The sequence below is a fragment of the Tupaia chinensis genome, unplaced genomic scaffold (genome assembly GCF_000334495.1).
Source record: "Tupaia chinensis unplaced genomic scaffold, TupChi_1.0 Scaffold140086_1, whole genome shotgun sequence".
NCBI classification, from domain to species: Eukaryota; Metazoa; Chordata; class Mammalia; order Scandentia; family Tupaiidae; genus Tupaia; species Tupaia belangeri.
The window spans coordinates 1,013,608-1,034,120 of record NW_006199965.1 but is presented as its reverse complement, the minus strand read 5'-3'; the positions used below and the strand labels follow the sequence as shown (position 1 = coordinate 1,034,120).

The following is a 20,513-nucleotide window of genomic DNA, read 5'->3' as shown; positions in this document are numbered from 1 at the left end:
CCTTGCTGGGTGTCCACACATGCATGTTCTCAGGTCCACAGTAGACTGCACTGGAACTAAGTTCTGTTAGTCCTGTCTGCTAAGGGATTGGAGTGGAGAGTCATTTCTGAAGGAGACCTGGCTCCTTTACAATGTCATCAGATCCTGGGAAACTCTCCCACTGCCTCCAGCTGAAGAACTCTTGCTTGAAGCTAGTATGAGGAGTTGGGGCACAGCAATAACCACATAATCTCCTTGACCTGAGGTTCCTGAATGGGGAATTGTCAAGATCAGAAGATGGGTGACAGGGCCAGTGCAATGAGCACAGACCACAGGCAGGGAAGAAGTATGGCTTCTGGTAGACCTGAGGGATTCTGAAAACAGACCATGAGTAACTCCACCCCATGCAGCTGCCTTTTCTGATAGGTTTCTATTTCAAAATCTATAAACTAATTTTTATTCCAAACTCTCACGATCACTTCTTCCTGTATCATGTGCGATAGTGCTTTTCTTCTCTCTGCAGAGTACAGTGTGGGCTCTCCCAGAACAGAATCCTGGGCCAAGCAGGCTCCTTAGGTCTTCAGAATGCCTGTCCCTGCCTCCTGGCCCCACCCTGCTCCTCCTTTCCTTTGCTGTTGCTACTGCTGGAACTCACAGGTGAGTGTCGCCTGGGGGTAGAGTCCCCTCTCCCTGCTCCAGGGGCCACCCCTGAGTCTGGACTCTCAGGAGCTTCAGATAAACACAGGTGCTGCCAAGGACTGGGCATTACCTGAGGGCATAAAATCAGACTCGTCAGTGTTTTCTCTATGGATCCCTCATCTGCAACAGGTACTGGAGGCATCAAATCAATGAGGCTTCCAACAACAACTGCAATTACTTACAACATGGTAATATTCCTGTGCATAAAGTACTTTTTCAGAGTAATCGTTGTTTAATCCTTACAAGTCTAAGGCTCCAAATTCAAGATGACCTGCCCAGTGATGCAGAGTGAGCTCAGAGACACCCTGACAGGGCTCTGGTTCCATGCCCAATGCTCACTGGTCACCACTCCAAGGATGTAGAGTCTGAAATGGTGCCCACTTGAGTTGGGCTGGGTCAGCATTTCCCAGGACCTGTCAGTCACCATTTTTCCTACCTGTGGCTCCTCACTCTGCTCTCTGTCCCCCAACCCTCCATGCTCTGTGATGTCTTCCCACCCGTTCCTCTGCAGCCTCTTCTTCTTAGAGAAGTTCCACACCTTCTGCCAATGGGTCCTGCACTGGGTGGCCTGGGCTGCCATAACATAGCAGCTCAGGTCAGATGGCTGAAATAACAGGCGTTTCATCCTCAGTTCTGGTGGCTTGAAATTCAAGGCCAAACTGGGGGAAGGCTCATTTGTTTTGTGTCTTCTGTCCTTGGAGAGTAGATGGCTTCTTTCTCCCTGTGTCTTCACATGATCTTCCCTCTGTGTGTGTCTCTATCTTAATCTTTTCTCCTTAGAAGGGCTTTCGGATCATTTGATGAAGGTCCATCTTGAAGACATCGAAAAAATTACCCTGTCTCCAATTACAGTCACTGGGGTTGAGGTTTTGACAAGTGTATGTTGTGGGGACACAGTTCAGCCCTTAACAGGTTCTCATAACCTCCCTGGTGCTCTCAACATCGCATGGAAATTCTACTTACCCTCTTACCCAGAATTGGAAGGCCTTCTCTGGTGCAGCCAAGGAGAGTCTCCCAGCTCCCAGAAAGGCTGTCCTTATCCCCTTCTGTAGTCGTGGAGACAATCCCATAGTCTCAGGCCTGGGCACAGTAGTCCCCAAGCTCTCCACTTGGTCCTATTGTATTCCACCTCACAGGTCTTAGTGGGCAGGGATCGCACTTGGTAAATTATCCATATTGCACACACACTACACCCAAAAGACACCAGGAACAATCACCGAGTTCTTCCACTGAGGCAGGGACTCTTCTTAGCACTTTGTACTTATTAACTCATCTAATGCTAACCACCTCCCAGCAGGACTGCTACTGTTATTATACCTCATTGGAATATTGAGAAACTGAGGCATGGAGAGGAACTTAGCCAGCACCACCTACCTCGGTCAGTGGGGCAGACGGGCTCTAAGCCATCCTGACCAGCTGTCGGCTTTATTCTTTGCACCGTGCTATACTTGCTGTCCTACTCAACTCGCAGGGGAGGCTAATTTCAGGAAAATTAGAAAATGCAGAATAACAAACAAAACAATTATTCCCCATCCCATCACTCAGAGATAATCAGAACTTACACTCTGTTGTGTGTGCTCACAAGCTTTTTCAATTTCTGTAAATGCCTTTTATGCACACAACCATATTGTTACTGAGCTTTTAATGTGTATTATTATCTCATTAATCCGTAAAACAATCTTGTAAACTGGCACGATAGGACAGACTATTTTATATATTTGTAATGGAATGCATATGTGTGTGTGTATGTCTGCACGTGTACTGGTGTAGCATGCACACACACATGCAAACACACACACACGTTTTTAAATTTACATTTACTCTCTTTTTTTATTTTAGAGAGAGAGACTTTTGCTATAGGTCGCATGTGCTTACCACCGGAGAGACAGAGAGAGAAAGAAAGTGAGAACCTCCCACACACACATACACAGGGGACACAATCATGCCACATATTCCTCCAATCTCCTCTCGGGATCTTCGGCACACATGCAACTGCACCAGGCGTGAGTTTTAAGCTATCAGGTCCAGGACTCAAACCATGGTCGACTACGTGGAAGTCCAGCGACATAACTGTTACGCCATCCGCTGGTCCCCACTTTAATCACTTTTAACCTTTACAGTGCCCCATGGTTTTCCCCAGTAGGAATTCACATGGGATTTTAAAAAGGTTTTCCTATGATTCTCTTCCTATCAGTTTTCAGTCTCCATGGAGTGAGCATTAAATATGTTTAGTTTTTCCTATCTCCAAGCCACCTTCTGAACTTTTCCACTTCTCTCGTCTTATCCCTCACCTTGCTCTAAGCTCTTCCCATGAGCATACCCTCTCTCGGTAAAGTGAGTTTTCTCTCTGATAGGTTGCATGGCAATCTTGGAATTCCCTCTTTCATGCAGAACAGAGGTGAGGAGGAAAGACAGAGCTATAAGACACAGGGATTCCTGCCGACATTAGCTATATCTATAATTACATGCATCTCCATATCCACATCCATACCCCTCTTTATTTCCTAATACCTTCTGAATGCTTTGTGACTCAGGACACCTACTGAGCAATAGTTTTTCAATTTCTTGAACACTCGCTATGTGCCAGGCCCGCAGGAAATGCCTTCTAGCTCTTATCCCACTTGGTCATCCTATCCAAGGTGGACACTCATGTCACCCCCACCTTACAGAGAAGGAAACAGAAGCACAAAGAGCTCCAAGTCCCTCATTAGTAACCGACAGAGCTGTGGTTTGAGCTCAGACATAGCAACTGCAGAGCTCCCAGGTTTAATCCTCTTTTCAAATGTCTGCAGACCTGGTTCTATCCCATGAGGTTTGTGCAGCTTCTGACAATGAGTGTGGAGAAGAGTGGAGGATAGGGAAGAGAGCCTCAAGTTTTCTTTTCCTGAGTTCTGCTTTCTGCCTATATGCAAATTACTTTTATTTTTTTCACTAAGTCATCGTCTTGGGAAACTCAGTTTCTGGCTATTTACATAGAAATGATTCCCGTAAAATAGATTTCAGTGTCCTAGGAAGGTATTGCACGGGCTATCCAACAGGATGAGTTTGGCTGTTTTTCTCTCTTGCTAGTGTGTGTTCACTTCCCCTTCTGCCTTTTGCCATGGGATGATACAGCACCAAGTCACCACAAATATTAGTGCCATGTCTTGGAGTTCCCAGCCTCCAGAACCATGAGCCAAACACATGTTCATGGTTTTAGTTACCTTGCCTGTGGTGTTCTTTTATGGCTACATGGAATAGATAGGAAGGTGCACTAAATTTCCCCTAGATTTGAGAACCAATTGAATTGGGCCATCAAGTGAGGAAGCAGTGGTATAATCACCCCTTTGTTTATTACAGTTAACATTATTTTAATTGTACAAGTCCCTGTTGTAACCTATGTTGGATCATTTTAACTATGTTAAGTTAGGGCTTATGGGGTTTGTTTATTAACGTTAATTTATTATTTATTGCTTTTCAGGATCTATGCCCAATATAGAACATCTTAGGGCAATGGATACTATCACTGTGGGAAATTTAGACAAGTCTATAGTTAAAGTGAGGCAACCTTATTTTTTCATCTAGTTTATATTTAGTTGCCTTCTCAAGATTACAGGGGCATGGGACCAGCAGTTAGCATAATGGCTATGTCTCTGAACTCTCATGTGGTTGACTGCGGTTTGAGTCCTGAACCCGGTGGCTTAAACTCACGCCAGGCACGTGTGCGTGTGTGCCCAAGATCCCAAGAGGAGAATGGAGGAGAAGGGATTGCAGTGTGGCCATCCCCCCTGGGGGGTGATTTCTCATGTTCTATCTCTCTGTCTCTCTCTGTCTTTCTGGCGAGTGCACACACCCTATAACAAAAACCTCTCCAAAAAAAAGAAAAAAAAGAAAGAAAATATTACAGGGGCATGGTGCTTCAATTCAGTAAGACTCTCAGGCATATCTATAATTAGATCCCCAGGACTGATTAGGTCTTTGAGGTTGTGTCAGTTGGTGTATTTTTGTAAGTGTTAAAGTTATGGTGTTGAGGCACACAAGACAATCATCAACCTTTTAGTCTTTTTTGTTGAAAATTATTTGCTATGTAAATTTAGCACATAAATTTTGGATTTCCAGCTGGATCATCTCACAGAACTTTTAATTATGTAGTTATATGTATATACATATATACATATATACATATATACATGCACACATACATATATTTATGTATACAAGTTATCTATTGGGTTGTTTGGAACTTCATGAAACATTTTTTACATAGAAAAATACAGCATGACTATCCTGACAACCTAATATTTCTCACTAATATATAATATTACATGTTTGTATACATAATTTGTTCACATGTTTTATTTCTCTCTTCTGTATTTTATTATTGAATCTGCAAGGAATCATGTTGGTAGATCTGGCATTTGTTCAGTACTTTAGGACTTTTGAGTGCCGAAGTGTCTGTTTGATTCCTTTTTAAAAATTCTCTTTGTTGATCTTTTCATCTTGTCAATGCATCGTTCTCCTATTTGCTTTAATGCCTTGTCCATATCTTTATTTAGTTCTATGAGCACATTGAAGATGGTGGCTTTAAGGTCTTGGTCTAGTATCACTGTGGACCCAACATGTCACAGTGGTCCTAATGAGAAACAGGCAGGACACTCAGTGGTAGGAGAGGACATGTGACAATGAAGCAAGAGGTCATGATAATAGAAGGATGGGAATCACAAGGACAAATGTGGGCAGCCTCTAAATTCTGGAAAGGCGAACACCACAGCCTCTAGAAGACACATATCCTTGCTTATATATTGCTACATATTTAAGGGGTAGGACACTTTAGAATTGTATTTTTTCAAGGTGTACAACACAAGGCTTTGATATACATCTTCTGAGTGAAATGGTTACTACAGTCAGGCAAATTAACAGATCCATAATTTCCCACGGTTACACTTTGCGTTTATGTGTGTGTGTGTGTGTGTGTGTATATGAGAGAGAGAAGGAGAGAGAGAAAGAGGAGAGTACCTAAAAATGTACTGTATTAGCAAAAATGCCAAACACAATAGAATATTGTGACTATAGCTCTCACATTGCTGGTGAGATCTCTAGACTTGTTCATCCTCATATCCACTTCTTTGGAACTATGACCTACATCTTTCTATTTCTTCTCGTCTCTTCACCCCTAGTAGTCATCATTTTATTCTCTAGCTCTGTGTCTTTGATTTCCTTTCTTGTCTTGTTTTTTCCTTGATTGTTCCCAGGTAATACCAGTTTTGAATTTCTTACTTCTATAATATAAAATAATAAATTTTCCTTCTTTTAAGACATTATGTTGGTGGTAATTTGTCAAGCAGTTTCAAAAACTAATGTAACATAATTATTCTACAGGAATAAAGATTCCAGGGGGCCCAAAACTATAGGGAGTGGCCAGATCTGAGCAACACAATAGTGACCTTTAAACACGAATGGGAACACAGTCCTTGTGCTGACACTGCAGAGCTAGTGAAAACTTTAATAAGGATAAGATGCTGCCTTTGTGTGTCAACACTGCAGGGCAGTGTTGGTTAAAGAAAACTCTTGAGTTAGCCAGAGAAGTCCTGGGAAGATAAAAGAAAGCTCGTTTAGAAGCACAAAACATCAGAGGCTCCACATCTTCAGCCAATAACATCGGAAAACAACTGGCTGTAATATAAAAAGATTACAGAGAGAGAGCATTGACGGGATGGGGAGGTGTGGTGTTATTGGTGGAAGATACTCTAACTGGACTGGGGAGAAATGTTCACACACATACTGAAATGTTCACTTTGTAAGCTAAATACTATGATTGAATTTATATAAAAAATTAAAATAAAAAAGTGAGAAAAAAGAGAAATGATCCTCCTAAAAGGACACATCTAGAAAGAAATTGATTACAAAAATAAAAACTAAGAATGTTTTATAAAAAAAAAAAGTTTGTGATACTAATAAATAAAATTTAAAAATAAATAAATGAAAACAACTGGCTTTGTAGTCTATTTCTCCTTCCACTTTTTACCCTATAAAAGAATAAACCTGGGAACAGCTCAGGGCTGAAGCCAACTCCATCAAAGTTGCCTGGACCACTCAATTCCCACTTTTTTCTAGTTGTGTGTCTGTGTGTTTCTTTCCAATTCACCGTTGCCCTACTCAAGTACATGTTCAGACATCATGCAGGTCCCGGCACAAAACAATGTTTTCTTTCTTATTAAAGCTACAAGTTCATTGAGTATTGGGAGTCCTGTATTTCATTGTCCCTCAGGAATCAGACCAATGGAACAGACCCTGTGATGAGCCTTAGGGATCTCTGGGAGAGGTACATTCATGTGTGGAGGTTCCTGCAATTCAGTGCATGTCCCATATCCATATCAATCACTTCAGTTCCCATCTTAGGGCTCAAGAAGAGTCACAAGGTCCCATTGAATATAGCGGTCCAGAAAGTGCGGAGACACAAATATTTGGTGAAGCATGACATGATCAGCAAAGGCTCAGGCACTCAAAACACACTCTACTGTGTCACTTCACCTCTATGTGTCTCAGGCTCCTAGTTTGTTATAGTCTTTGTTGCAGACTCGTGAAGGTTAAATGAGATAACACAGGCTGTTTCTGAGCTTAAGCCCTGCTGTGGTTGTGTACTTGGTCATTGTAAGTTGTTGATAAACACTTGGAAAAAAATTCAGGATCCATAAGGATGACAAATAACAGCTGGTGTACCCTCCAGGAGTGACAAGTGAGGAGCTGCAGGTGATACAGCCTGGCACACCAGTGTCTGTCATAGCTAGATAGTTGGCCACTCTTTTCTGCATCCTGACCTCCCTGGTCCCCCTGGAGCTCATCCAGCAATTCAAGAGGAAAAGACCAGACCAACAGCTGATCTAGAGTTTCTGAGGAGGTCACTTCCTCCAGGTAACACCCTTCTCAAACATCACAGAGGGATACATCATGGACTTTTCCATCCACATCTGTAACATCACCCCTAAATATACTGGCAAATACTACTGTGCGAAGTTCTGCAAAGTTCTGGTGGAGATTAATTCTGGACAAGGCACTGAGCTGTCTGTGCATGGTGAGAATGTCAGGGGACTCCTTTGTTCCCTCCTGTGTGACAATAGGTCAGCACCTGTGCACTCCTTTCTTTGAATAACTTCTAAGAATCAGGGGGTGCTAGTCACTCAACTTTATGGTCTGACATCACCTGTCAAGTTCGGAGTGGAGGCCTGAAGAGGCTATGCTGAGTGCTCAAGGTCCACGGCTGGGGAATGGTGGGAGATCCAGGTCCCCCTAGATTGACTGGCTCCAGAGCCCTGGCCTTTCCTTTCTAGCTCAGCCCTTTGGTTGCACAGATGGGGAGCTGACAGCTTGAGTGACTTACCCAAAAATGGGCCAAACCCTTCTGCTGCACCCAGAGAGTGGGTCCCCCTCAGGGTTCGCATCTTCTCTCTGTGAATGAGTTCTGAGAGCCAACTGGGTGGTAGCTCCAGTGTGGCTGCTGGGGACAACAGACAACTGCCAGGTTGAGCTCTGTTCCTCTATACTGACTTGACCTTCCCTGCAAGGAGGAAGATTCATCTAGGGAAGGAAGACAGAGGATGTTTTCATTTAATCTTCACAAACATCTCACTGAGAAGAAACTCCTAAGAAGCTCGAGTTCCCAACTTAATCTGACAGTCCTCTGGAAGATGACAGAAGGTGTGCAATTGCTATGGTTCCTCATGTCATTATGGGACCAACTTCCAGCAAAACTGAATTGTCAGGATGACCCCCACTACAGGAAAGGGGTCTTCATGTGGGTGACTAGGAGGTGCCACTCAAGGCAGCAGAGATGTACAGGTTGGTTTCCTGCCAGAAGCCCAGGATCCTCTTTCTAACTCCTGGATCCCGTGATGTCAGCACATGAAAGACTTTAGACACCTGCAGCCTGCCCTCTGTCTACAGATGAGGCCTGAGGCCAAGAGATGTCAAGGGCTCCAGCCTGTCTCAGATCTGCTACATCTACTCGGAGTGAGTGTTTCAGAATAGCATGTGTCGGACAGCTCTATGGAGGTCTCAGTGGCCTTGCAAGACACCTCCACGGAGCAGGAGCTGGCCTCAGGACCTGAACAGAGAAGACCGAAAAATATTTTTTTTTAAATCAGTGGGTGGATGCCCTCTACACAGTGAAACAGAAAGACAAAGAAAGAGGGTGAGGGAAAAACACCCTGCAATGAAGTGTGATCATGCTGCACTCTCTTCTCCTCCACCTCTCCATCCTGTTGGGAATTTGAGCACACAGAGCACATGCCCAGAATGTTTGCAAGTTACCAGGGATCTGGACTTGAACCACATAGTTGGCAATGTGAAATATGCTTCCCTTGACCACTAAGCCATGGGGCCAGCCACTAACATTTGTGATCTCTACTGTCTGTGGACATGACTAGAATGTATGAAGCAACAATTAGCAATGTGGAGCCACCCGTTAGGTTCTGTCCACAGGGAGAAACCATCCTCATTCTCTGATTCATCCATTTCCACACAGGAAGGACCCAGGAAGGGCTCTGCCACTTATTGGACCTGTGTCTGTGCTTCTTGTAATTAATGAACAATGGAGAAATTAATCTCCTTTGGCTTTCTCAGCATACACTGATGTTTCTTTTGAAGCCAAAACTTACTTGACAGTAGAATACAAATTCAAAACACATGCCTTCCTCTTAAATTCGAGAACTGGCACAGATTAGATGCTATTGCAATATTTGTGGAAAGAATGAAAAGAAGAAATACATTCATAACTCCTGAAGGGAGCTCTGGCTATAAATGAAGTCAGGCTTAAAGATAGATCTATGGGGTGGGGGCCAGCAGATGGCATAGTGGTTACGTCACTAGATTCCCACATGAACGACCACGGTTCAAGTCCTGGACCTGTTGGCTTGAAAGTAATTCTGGGTACCTGTGCTTGTTTCCCCAAGATCTCAGGAGTAAAATGGAGGAGAAAGGATTATAGAGTGGCCAACTCCCTAAGGGGTAATTTCTCACTTTCCTTCTCACTATCTCTGTCTTTCTCCAGTGAGTGCACAAAATTAAATTAAAAACCTCTAAAAAATAGAGAAATATCTGTGGAAAACAATTTGGAGATTCCTCAAAGATCTACAAATAGAACTACCATATGATCCAGCAAACCCACTCCTTGGTATCTACCCAAAGGACAGAAGAATTCTTAGTCGAAAAAGTGCTTGCACATTGATGTTTATTGCGGCATTATTCATAATTGCTAAGGCACGGAACCAACCCAAATGCCCACGAACAGATGAATATCTGTATATATAGTATTCCATAGAGTATATGTGCTATACTTGAAAAAGTATATATACTCTATGGAATACTATTCAGCCATAAAAAAAACAAGACCCTGGCTTTTGCCAGAAAGTGGAAAAAAATGAAAGCTTTACTGCTGAGTGAAGCAAGCCAGGCTATGAAAGAGAGACATTGTATGTCTCCACTTAATATATACAGTGTCCGCATTCTGTGGCCGAAACTGAATGACTAAAGGTTATAGAAACTTAGTAAATGGTTGTGAATACCAGATAGTGTGGGAAGAGGGCAGGTAAAGGAGTAGGGTCAGAGGAAGGACATTAAGGAGAAAAACAGAGAGGCAAGGCATTTATGGGACAAAGAAATGGATTATTATCTATTGAAGATAACTTTATAGTATTGTCAACTGGACTGGTGAGAAATGTATACATGTTGGAATAGTCACTTTGTAAGTTAAGTAATATGTGATTGAATGTATAAAAGAAATTGAAATAAAAAGAAATAAAAAATTTTAAAAAATAGAGAAATATCCATGTTTGTGAACCTTGAAAAAGGAGTGATGCTTATTGTCCATTTTACAGATCAGGGGCCTAGGACACAACCTCCATGGGCTGCCAAGCTGAGTTCATGTTTTCTGGCATTGCCCAGTGTCACTAGCTCCCCTACATACAGTTTTATAAACAGTGTCTCCAAGGAGGGAGAGGTTTCCAGGAACACGAGCCAGGAACAGTTATTACAAACAGCGAGACTCGTCAGTATTTAGTTCCTGTGCTGAGACTGGGGAAATTCGCTGGTGCAGAGAGGGGCTTTGGACTCAGGCCTAGAATAGCACCAGGGCTTAACTCTTTTCCACTATCTGCCGACAGGCAAGTCTACCCACCTCTGGAGCCTCCATGTTACCCTCTGTACTGTGAGGAGGAGGGCTTCTCTCCCCAACCACAACAGTATTATTAGAGAGATTCCTGAGTATTATTAAGGGAGTACCTTACCAGTATCACCCTGTGATTGGTGAAGGCCATGGCTGTCACAGCTCTTGTTCATGAGTACTCCTTTGTAGTCAAGCCCTCTACCCCTGTGGTATCGTGCCCTGCAGTGAGGGCCAGGCCTGAGCACACGGCGAGCTTCACCTGAGAGTCCCACGGCTTCTCTTTCCGCGACATCTCCCTGTGATGGGACAAAAATGGGAATGAGCTCTCACATGTCCAGACCACTATGGACCCCGCAGGAAAAAGTATCTCCTACAGCATCTCCAGCATGGCCATTGTGGTGCTGGCCCCTGGGGACGTGTGCTCTCAGATCATTCTGCGAAGTGGCCCATGTCACCCTGCAGGGAGGTTCTCCTCTCCGTGGGACCACCAACTTGTCTCAGACCATCCAAGGTAGATGACCTTCAACCCAGATCCAGCCAACCCTGGTGGCCATTGTACCCCTCCCCTGGCTTTTACTCCAGGGCTGAATTGCCTGGAATCTCCTTCCTACAGCCTTGTCACCCACCATGCCCCAGCTGTGCTGTAGTTATCCCCATTTCCATCCCATGGGCCAAGCACCATACTAGTAGCTTCCTTTATTTTACCAGTAAGATCAACAGTTAGAGAGCACTGATTGAGTTCAGTGTTTTCATCTATTAACATTTTGCTGCAGTTATTGTGTTCCTCCTGCATGCCAGGGGTTGTTTCCCTTGACTTCAGTGGTATTATGTGAATAGGAGCTAGCAGTCCTTGAGCACCTACTGTGTGCTGACTGCTGTGTTCAGTACTCTTATTCACAATCAAGGAGTCCCCTCAATGTCTGAGCACCAGCTGCATGCTAGTCTTGTCCTGGGTGACACCCTGGCTGTAATGATGGAGCCGAGTTATGGAGCCCCTTCCCCGTGGTGCATCTGTGCCGTGAGGTCAGATCTGTGTCCTGTGCTTTTTTCAGTTCTGCCCACCATGGAGGTTATCCATAACCCCGTGATGGCAGGAAACCAGGTGAACTGGGTCTCCTGCCAGGTGAAGTTCAACCCCCAGAGCCTCCAGCTGACCTGGCTGGAGAATGGAAACGTGTCCAAAACAGAAACCGCCTCGACCCTCACAGAGAACAAGGATGGGAACTATCACCTGACCAGCTGGCTCCTGGTGAACTCGTCTGCCCACAGGGAGGGCGTGGTGCTCACCGGCCAGGTGGAGCACGATGGGCAGCCTGTGGTCACCAGAAGCTAAATCCTAGAGGTCTCATCCACCACGAGGGCACAGACACCACCCCAGGTGAGGCTGCTCTCCAGCTGACCAAGCTCATTTTAATATTTATCTTTTCCTTGAAAATACTTGTCTTTGTTCATGATAGAGTCTGTGTCTATGCACCTTAATGTGCGAAACAGAGAGGGAGATGAATACCACATGGTATGGACATGCAGGAATCCCCTTCTTCCTTTTCTTCAGCTCATCAGATCTTGGACAATTGCACATCTCAGAGTGTTGCTGGCGACAAGGCCAGAGATTAGAACTGTCATTCCCATGTGGTATCCAGTGTCTCTTGAGCAATGAATTATTGGTGCACTGTGTAGCCAGCTCAAAATTGATCTTAAATTAATATTTTTTAAAAGTAATAATTCAGATTTATTACAGAATACTCTAGGAATTTATAAATAGTAAATTGAATATATTTTAAAATTTGCTATAGGGTTTTGCACTCACCGGAGAAAGATAGAGGGAGAAAGAGAAAGTGAGAACGCACCCCTCCCCTTACGAGGGGGTGCCACAATTCCTTCTATTCCACTCTCCCCTTGGAACCTGGCCATGCAAGCACATGCACCCGGAATGTCCCTCAAGTTGCCAGACCCAGGACTTGAACCTTACCATCTGCCATATGGGATTCAGCCATCTTTACCACCATGCCCCCTCACCAGCCCCAATAGTAAGTAGAATTTAAGTGAACTTCCCCTCCTGTAGGTGCCACAGTCCAAGAGTCAGTACTGGGAATGGTTTGGTGCACATCTTTATAGATCTTTTACATAAATGTATGTTCAAGGATGGGAGGGGGACACTCCAAGCATGTCTTATGGTGATGGCCTCATGTGCTGATTCAAACTGTGTTACCCATGTGTCCATGTCCCTAACTGCTTGTTGAGTAAAGCCAGAAAGTTAAGAGAAAACATTTTCCTCATAAGAAGGTAGATGGAAGGGCATGATCACATCCACTACTACCGGGGCCATGTGTGCATATCCGATGCAAGTGGCGTCTGTAATGGGATGTCACAAGATTAAGGCCATCTTTCTTCTTTTTCTTTAATGAAGTCAGCAACATTTTCACAGCTAATAAAATGAACAATAAGTGGAATATGAATTCAAATATTTCTAAATTTATATTATAGTTATTTGGGGGGTGCAATATTTGATATTTTCATCTTTTAAATGCTTAGATTATTTTGGTGAAAATATTTGAATCTTAAGAAATCTTTGGGAGGACCAGCAGATGGAGGAATAGTTATGTTGCTGGATTCCCATGGATTTGACCATGATTTGAGTCCTGGACCTGATGCCTTAAAATTCACACCTGACACTTGTGTGCATGTGTGTGTGTGTGTGTGTGTGTGTACCCAAAATCTCAAGAGGAAAATGGAGAAGGGATTGTGATGTGGCCATTCCCCTGGGGTGAATTGTAAATTCTCGTTTCCTCTCTCTCTCTCTCTCTCTGTGTGTGTGTGTGTGTGCGTGTGTGTGTGTGTGTGTGTGTGTGTGTGTCTTTGGCAAGCACATGCTCCCTATTGCAAAAATCTTTCTCTCTCAAAAAAAAAAGTCTTTGGGAACTTTCAAAACAGAACTTGGGTTTTTGATCCTTTAGAGCTATTCAGCTTATTTATTTTATAGTGTGCAAAATTGTGATGGGTGTGTTTTCTGTGGAATTTTTATCTGTTTATGGCATTAGGGTGTCTTACACTAGTTTTTTTTTTTTTTACATTTTTTAAAATATGCATTCAATCACATTATTTAGCTTACAAAGTGAACATTTCAATATGTGAACATTTCTCCCCGGTCCAGTTGGCCAAAATATCTCCAACAGATAACAACACGACCTCCCCATCCCGACAATGCTCTGTCTCCATATCCCTCTTCCAAATGTTCTTCCCCAGGCCCCACTCCTCCACACACACCACATCTGGCATTCACACCCATCTCTTGTGTTTGTACATCCTTTAGCCCGTCAGTTTCAGTCATAGAGTGAGGACACTCGTTTTACTTCATGGATTTCCTTTCTGTCAGTACAGCATAATCCAGGTACATTGAGATTGGGTGTGTCTGTTGATTGCTTTGTTTTGAAAGTAGTGGAAAGGTTTGAATTCTCATATCTTTGGGTTTTTTTTTTTTTTTTTTTGTCTTTTAAGACCCCAAATATTCCTCTCCCCTTTTTTCTTTATCTTGTCACCATTCAGTCACTATAGAGCAGTTCTTCATTCCTGTTTTGCTTATTTCCAGAGAAGTCATGCATTTGAGATTCTGTGAGTCCTTTGAGAGTATTCCTGCCTCCCCGTATGGGGTTCCTACTGCTGCTATGATGAGCTGTCACGAAGTTAGTGGTTTTAGCGATACAAATTAATCATCTTACAGTGTGTTTCTTCTGGAGTCCCTAGGAGAGACCCACTTCCTTGCCCTCTCTAGCTTCTAGAGGCTATTGCCTTCCTTGGAGAATGGCCTCCATCACTCTGATCTCTGCTTCCATCCTCACATCTCCTTTGATTCTCACTCTCCTGTCTCCCTCTTTCACGTGCAAGGACCCCTGTGATTACCTTGAACCCTCCTGGGCATGCCACCATAACCTCCCCTCCTCAGATCCTTAGTCACATCTGCAAGTCCTTGTTGCCATGGAAGGTGACCCTATTCACAGATTCTGTATGAACCTTCAACATCAGACAACCTTTTGAAGGCCTTTGAGGATCAGGGCTCTCATTTGCACCACACTTTTCCAGTATTTTCAAGTTCAGGGTGGATTTCATGTTGCTGGTGGCATCTCCAGTAACCCTGCGGCTCGTGGCTGGCCACCCTCCTGTGTGTCTCTTGTGTAATAGTGAGGTGGCAGCCTGGGGACAGATGAGAACGAGGATCTGATGATCACTCTCTGACACAGAGTCATTTTATAGTATCTCTCATCAAAGAAGTGTGTTTTGCATAGAATTTGCTTTCTTTATTTCTGATTTCTTTCTTTTTATCTCTTTTGTCTTAGAAGAATATTTCAGAGATAAGGGACTGTGGTGCTGCCATTGTCCACAGCAACCTGAGGGTGGACTGATTTCCTTGGAGTGCTTTGACTCCTAGGCCCCTTTCCACACTCATCAAGGTCCCAGGACAACCCCATTAGGTCCCTGTCCTGACAGAGCAGGACCTTGATGTCAAGGTCCCCCGTCCTCTGTAATCCCACTACTCTTACCATTATGTCCAAAGCGGGTCCTCTGCTCCCTCTGTCCTCTGACTCCAGGAGGTGAGCACATACGATGCTGCCAAGAGGACTTCTGGCCTCACATTGAACCTGCAACTCCTCATGGATCCACTCGTAGCCTTTCATGGTGTTCCCACAAGGTGTTGATGCCCAGCAGCAGCGTCCAGTACACAGTCCTCAGAGACCATTTCCCAACTCTCCCTCAAATGTCTAATGCCAAGGAATTCCCTTCTTGTGTTTATGCCATCCCAGGTCAGGTCCAGGGAAAGCTCTCACAGTTGCACTCCTGTGATCAGGTCCCGCAGCCCCAACACCACCTGTGGTGGGTCCTCCTTGCCAGACTGGGGTGACGATCAGGTTATAAATATGCATCACTCATACACATTCTCTCCTCCTTCCCCTCAAGGACAACCTGTCAGAGTGAGTGAGAACTAGGAATTTCTTCACTCTCCTTCTATGATGGGTTGGAACCAGAGAAGGATGTTAGTTTTAAACCCCAGCGAGCCTCAAATGGGGTATGTGGAGACCTCAAATGGGGTATGGGGAATGCAGAGTCCCAGGTCACCTGCACAAATAGCTCCTTTCTCTTGATTTCTAGGTACAGAGTCACCTAGTTCCATTTTCATAGTTCTCCTCCTGGTCCCCAAGGTGCTGCTGGTGGTCAGTGTCTCTGCCATCTATGTCCACAGGAAGTGGAAGGACTGACAATAAGTTGTGGGTGGGACTTAAGACCTTTGTGAGAGTGAAGACGTCAAGAAGCTGTTTTAGACTCCACCCAAGCACCTCCTCTCTGAGGACATCTGACCACTCACATCTCCTGTGACCTGTTCACATAGTTCTTGATACTATAGACCAGGGTCTTTATTCATGAACCTAAGCAGGGTCCTGGGACATAGCTCTGGGGACCAACCCACGATACCTCCCTAGATTGTGGGAAGCCAGCCCAATATATCGCATCAGCCTATCTGTCATCCAGCCTCCTGGGATTGGCTATAAGCACACGCTTTACTTGGCTCTCTCATGAGTTGCCTGTCTTTCAGATTCCTGCTTTCCAACACCTGACCCTGTTGAAGCTCTCTGTTGCCTCTATCCCAGCTGTTAAGATAAAAAGTATTCACTTTTTGGTTTGTTGAAGTGACCTTCTCCTCACACCATAATGAAGTTTTTCCTCGTCACCCATGATGAGAGAACTAGTTCTTCTCTGATCCTTTGTCCTTCCCAGCCCAGTGGCTCATGGTACCAATGCTGTGACAGGCCAAAGCTCTGGCTTCACCCTTGACTCTTTTTTATACCCTCTCCCGAATTCTGTCTTTGAAATCCTTATGTCCAGTGGTGAGAGGGTAAGTGTTTTGTTTTGTTTTGTTTTGTTTTGTGGGGTTTTTTTTTTTTTGGAGAGCTTCTGTTTTTATTTTAGGGTGTGTGTGCTTCCTGGAGAGACAGAGAGACACAGAGAGACATAAAGTGAGATATCATTCCCAAGGGGGGATAGCCATGCCACAATCTCTTCTCTTCCATTCTCCTCTCAGGATTTTTGGCATGCACACACACACACGTGCCCAGTGTGAGTTTTAAGCCATCGAGTACAGGATACAAACCTCAGTCAACTATGTGGAAGCCCAGTGACAGCCACTTCAACATCTGCTGGTCCCAAGATGATAAATGTTTAACAACTAATTGTCTGAGAGGAAAAAAAAAAAAAAGCAATTCTGATTTGTAGATTTGTAGAGCTTGCCAATTTCTGTGTATAAATGCTCCCAATATGGCCAGTTTCAAGCTACTAACAGTTTAACAGCTGTATAGCAAATTCCTGCAAACTGATAGGTCTCTCAGGCGCGTCCTATCCTGCTCCATCCAGCACAGCACAGCTATGTCCATAACCCACACACTTCTCGCCTCCATTACTGCTCCTGGTCCCAGCCAGCCTCATCTGTTCCTGGAACAATGCTGGAGCCTCCAACTAGTCTCCCTATTTCGGTCACAGCAAATTTCTGAAAATGTCAGTCAAATGATACCACTCTTCATCTTCTTCCCCAACATATCTTTTACTCTCTCCTTTCTTAGTATTTTACTCTCTCCTTTCTTCCTAGTCTCTGTTCAATACCATTTTATTAAAAGTACTTCCCATAAACGTTCCTAATAAAATATAATTAGTTCTCTCTCATCCTGCTATATAAATTCTCTTAACCTGATGAATCCTTTTCCTTAGCACTTATTAACATTGGTATTTTAAACTCACAGTCTTTCCTTTGCACATGGTACAGGACTGTACAAATGATGGTGGCCACTGGAGCCCTGGAAAGTGATCTTCTCCATGGCCAATGGGAAAAAATCATTTTTGTGATAGTCATAATAAATTGTCAAAATATTAGACATTGTCACATCATCTGCTACAACTATTCTTCTTTCTTCCACTTGTGCATGGACCTTAACTATATTTTCAGATATAAATATTGATAAACCAAATTTTTGAAAGATTTTGTAGGGTTTTTTTTCCCTATTTCAGTGTTTGTACTCATTTACCTTATTATGTATTGGTGCATTTCCAAGTGCTATGCATTGTTTTGTTATGTTTCAATGTGCTGTGCGTGGGAAATTTCTATCACCTCATAGCTCAGCTCACTAATTTACTATTTTATTATAGATAATCAGCTAATCAACTTATCTTTGTAACTTTTTAAATGTAGCCTTAATTATGTTTTTGTTTTCAAGCTCCTAATTAGTTGTTTTTCCTATGTACATGTTCTTATTTTCTGCTTACCTATTCTTGCTTTATAACTATCTGTTATTGTCCCATGTACACTGTTAAACAATTTATTTTTCTTTCTTTGTATTTACAAAAGTATATTCATGTATATTCATTATAAAGAATTTTTCACATTGCATTTTTTTCATATTTTCTCAGGTGCAATGTATTTATTTTCATTGGTCTTTCTTGTTTTAAGTTATTGTTATTTTTAAATTCATTATAACCTCTTGATATATTGAGTTTTTAAAATGTATTGTATACATTCAGTCACTACACATCACTTAGCTTGTAAAGTGAATTTACCCAATATATAATACACTTCACACCATTTCAGTTGAGGATACTATACATGTTATCATCAACAGGTAGTAAACTATTTCTATGTCTCAAAAAATGTCTTGCCTCTCTATTTTTCTCCCTAATTTCCCTCCATATGCTCTCCCTCTTTCCCACCCTCCTTCCATACTGTCACCAGTGTCCATAACTATTTTCAATGTTTTTATGTCATCCAATCATTCAGTCTTTACCACAGTGTGATCAGTCAATATATGTTAAGTGGAGACATACAATGTCTCTTTTTCATTGCCTGGCTTGCTTCGCTCAGCAAACAATTTTTCTTATTCATTCACTTTTGTATCAAGAGCCAGGGTCTTTTTTATGGCTGAATAGTATTCCATAGAGTATATGTGCATACATTTTCGATCCATTCATCTGTTCATGGACATTTGAGTTGATTCCATTTCCTAGCAATTGTGAATAATGCCACAATAAACATAGATGTGCAAGCACTTTTCTGACTGAACATTCTCCTTTCCTTTGGGTAGATACCCAGGAGTGGAATTCCTGGATTATATAGTAGTTCTATTTGTAGGTCCCTGAGAAAACTCCATATTGTTTTCCACAGTAACTGGACCAATTTACATTCCCACCAACAGTGTAGGTGAGTTCCCCTTTTATCACAGTCCCACCAACTCTTATCATTTTTTTTTTTTTTTGTATTTTAAATCTTCACCATTCTTACAGGGGTTAGATGGTATCTCAATGTGGTTTTGATCTCCATTCCCTTATGATGAGGGGTGTTGAGCATTTTGTATATGTTTTTTGGCTGTTCATATGTCTGCCTTAGAGACTTTTTTGTTCAGCTCATTTTCTCAACTTTTAATAGGGTTAATAATTTTGGGGTGGGGATAAACTGCTTGAGTTCCCTGAATATTCTGGTTATCACTCCCTTATCTGAGGCATAGTTTACAAAAATTATTCTCCCATTCCAAGGGTTGTCAATTCACACTAATTACTGTGTCTTTTGCTGTGCAGAAACTCTTTAATCTGATATAATCCCACTTGTCCATTTTTAGGATTATTGCCTGTGTTTGGGGGTCTTATTTAAGAAATCTTTGTCTACCCCAATGTCTCCCAGAGTTTTCCCAGTGTTTTCCACAGCAGTTTGATAGTTAAAAGTCTTAGATTTAGATCATTGATCTGTTCTGAGTTGATTTTTGTTGATGGTGAAAGATAGGTGTCTAGTTTTATCTTTCTGCAGGTGGACAGTCAGTTTTTCCAGCACAGTTTGATAAAGAGGTTTTTCTTTTCCCACTGGATTGACTGGTACCCTTTGTCAAAAATCAGTTAGCTGTATGTTTTGGGGTTGTGTTATATTTTTGTTTCCCAAATCTTAGGTGATACTTACCTGCACAGACATCTTTTCAATAGTGATGCTTTATGTAATTATAGGTAACCAGGGTCTTGTAGACCTTACACCTGCTCAAACCTGCTGTGGTGCTTATAATTTGGACTATGGTTGGTTTATGCTTTCTCTTGAAGATTCTTCTCCATTCCTATAAAAGAGAGTTAAAAGTAAAGATTCTGGAGTGTGGCAGCCTATGTTTCCAACCTAAAAGCCTGGCGACCTCAGTGAATTCATTACTTTCTGGGAACCCCTGGTTTCCTCACCTATAAAATGGGGTTCATGAGGTTAGTATGGACATTTTTCTTCTTTAATTTGCCCAAAGGTACATGTATTATACAGAGAGTAACAGAGAGAAAGGTACAGAGAAAGAGAGAGAATGCAATAAAGCATGATCGATGGGACATGGTCATACTGAAAACCCTTGTCCTCCATTTCTCACTTTCTTCAGGATTTGGGGCAGGCATGCGTACATACTCAACATGTTTCTCAAGCTACGGGGTCTGCAACTTGATCTACATGGTCAAACATGTGGGATCTAGCTGTCTGAGCCACCAGGCCACATGCTGGCTCCACTTTGGAGATTTAAAGACTTAGCTAGAAACGGTGTCTGGAGCATTATACATATTCAAAAAATGATAGCTGCCAAAATTTCTTCATATTATACATGGATTTATAGCTTGACTTAAAATGTAAGACAAGATAGAGATATTTATAATATAC

General features: G+C 42.8%; 1 pseudogene; it reads left to right on the top strand.

Annotated features, from left to right (window-relative positions):
- The first annotated feature begins 564 nt into the window (after positions 1-564).
- Positions 565-12,149, top strand: LOC102493214 (signal-regulatory protein beta-1-like; annotated as a pseudogene).
- Positions 12,150-20,513: the final 8,364 nt, after the last annotated feature.